Here is a 2713-nt window from a genome sequence, read left to right as displayed (position 1 = left end):
CTGCAGCAAGAAAAGCCAGTGCGTGATAATTTATATTAAACTGCTGGCTCCATGCACAAGGCACCGGCTACAAGGCCGCCACAAGGCACAGGCCACATGGTCGCCGCAATGCACAGGCCACACAGCCCCCGCAAGGCACAGGCCGCGGCTAAGGAAGGAAGGGCTCGCGCCAAGCCGAACTCGAGTGGGGAAAGGAGAGGTCCTAAAAGCCAAACGTTCGGGCACCAGATGAAGGCGTAAGTCACGAACAAGGCCACACCAGTTTGGAGTTATGATTAATAGGGTGTTATTTATTTAAAGGGGAAAAAATCTTACAGATCACCATCCCAGACAACAGCCATCTGCACAACCAGGAAGGGAGTCTAGTCTCCAGCGGAGCAGGAAGAGAAGAGAGCGAGCAGAGGAAATAGCCACTTTTTTAAAGGGAGAGAGAGACCATGCCCCAATGGGCTGGTATCACAGCAGCTATTGGTTGGAGGGGCGGAAGGACCTCCCGCAAGAGGAGCTGACTGATCCAGTCCATGTATTCTACTGGAGGTTTATGAATGATGCCTTGGGGAGGCCAGGCAGCCTGGGACAGCACACCTTTGATTATCAGATCGACCAGCTTGTTGACACTCCTGCTAGTGTTGGAAGAGAAAAGAAGACGATAGAGAATGGTCTGGATCTCCAAGCATCACCAACCAAGGAGGAGGAGAATAGCATACAGATGTACGCTATCATGGCTCTGGAAGTCCATGGTTGGGGTGTGTGTGTGTGTGTGTGTGTGTGTGTGTGTGTGTTATATGTGATGTGTGTGGTATGTGATGTGTTTGGTTGTGTGTGTGGTGTGATGTATGTGATGTGTGTATGGTGTGTGTATGTGTGTGTGGTGGTGTGTGTGGTGTGTGATGTATGTGATATGTATGGTGAATGTGTGATGTGTGTGGGGTGTGCGGTGCATGTGTGGTTGTATGTGACATGTGTGTGTGTACGTGAGCCACCCCAACTAAATGTTTTCTTTACAAGAGTTGTTGTAGTCATGGTGTCTCTTCATAGCAATAGTAACCGGAGCTAAGACAGCATCTAAGACATGAAGGCCCCGAAACACAGTGTTAGTCAAGTCCTTTTCATTAGTGCCTGGTATTCCATTAGTTGGATGGTTATGCTAACTTTTTATGAAATCTTATTGCTAGGGTCTCAGATTGCACTTCCATGTTTACCTACAGGTAGTCAATGGTCAGTCATCAATTGGGTCACTGAACAAAGTCGTGACTCAGATGTCTGTCAGTGGGTGAGCAGCGGCCATGGAATCCCCGTGCAAGTGATTTGATTGTGAGAAGTACTTGTCTCCAAAGGCAGTGGCATGAATTTACACACCCACCAACAAAGCACAAGGCTTCCTCTAGCTTCCCTGCACACTGGCTCTCACAGTTTCGGCCGGAACCTCTGAGTCTGTAGCTGACAGTCATCGGAGCACGTGTGCAGTGTGGTCTCGCTGCAGCCTTACCTTCAGCTTCTCAGGTGCAAGCTGGGTGTGGTGGCAGATGCCTGTCACCTCAGCATTCACGAGGGGGGGGGGGGGGGTTAGAAGTTCAAGATAATCCCCTTAGCTACATAGACAGATCAAGGCCAGCTTTGGCAACATGAGACCCTGCCAAAAAAAAAAAAAAAAAAAAACAGGTGGTGGTAATGCATGCCTTTAATCCCAGCACCAGGAAACAGAGGCAGGTGGATCTTTGAGTTCGAGGCCAACCTGGTCTACAGAGTGAGTTCCAGGACAGCCAGGGCTACAGAGAGAAAAACAAAACAACTCAAAAGAGTTAGGCCCATGAGATAGTTCAGTGGACAGATCACTTGCCATTCAAACTTGGAGTTTGATCTCTGAACCACACAAGAGAGAAGCAGACTCCACAAAATTGTGTTCTGACCTCCATATGCATGCCCAGACGTGCACGTGCAGGTGCACACATGCACCAAGCAAACAGACAGACAGAAATTGCTGCTAACCCTTGACATCCTAACTGGAAGGAAAACTCTTAAGCCTCTGAATGCTACAGCAAAGAAACAAAAGAGCAAGGAGAGGCTTGTGGAGGACTCCGGAAGGAAGGGAGGGGGAATTACATGACAATATCTCAAAAGATAAAAGAAATAATTCAAAGTGTATAAGAAAATTGGTGTATACAAAACAAATTCCAGTTCTGTGCCCATTGTGATGGCACATACCTTTAATATCTTGTGTGTATGGTTATTTTGTCTTCATGTATGTGTGTGTTTGTCTACCTTGTGTGGGCAATGTCCTCAGAGGCCAGAAGAGGGTGTTGGATCCCTGGGCTGGACCTATATAGATGGTTGGAAGTCAACATGTGGGTGCTGAGTACTGAACCCAGGGTCCTATGGAAGAGCAGCAAGTTTGCTTGTTTGTTTTGGTTTCTTGAGACAGGGTTTCTTTGTGTAGGCCTGGCTGTCCTGGAACTCGCTCTGTAGATCAGGCTGGCCTCGAACTCAGAGAACCAACTGCCAGGGCCTCCAGAGTGTGCCACCACCACCTGGCTGCTGTCAGTGTTCTTAACCACTGAGCAATCTCTCTAGTCCTGGCACACACCTTTAATCCCAGCACTGGGAGGCAGAGACAGGCGGATCTCTATGAATGTGAAGCCAGCCTGGTCTACAGAGTGAAGTACAGGCCAGCCATGGATAGACAGTGAGACCTTGTCTCAAACAACAAAAACAA

Source organism: Alexandromys fortis, unplaced genomic scaffold (genome assembly GCF_014885135.2).
Source record: "Alexandromys fortis isolate MF-2015 unplaced genomic scaffold, M_Fortis_MF-2015_v1.1 scaffold_161, whole genome shotgun sequence".
NCBI classification, from domain to species: Eukaryota; Metazoa; Chordata; class Mammalia; order Rodentia; family Cricetidae; genus Alexandromys; species Alexandromys fortis.
The sequence above is the reverse complement of the archived record's forward strand: the minus strand, read 5'-3'. Positions refer to the sequence as shown.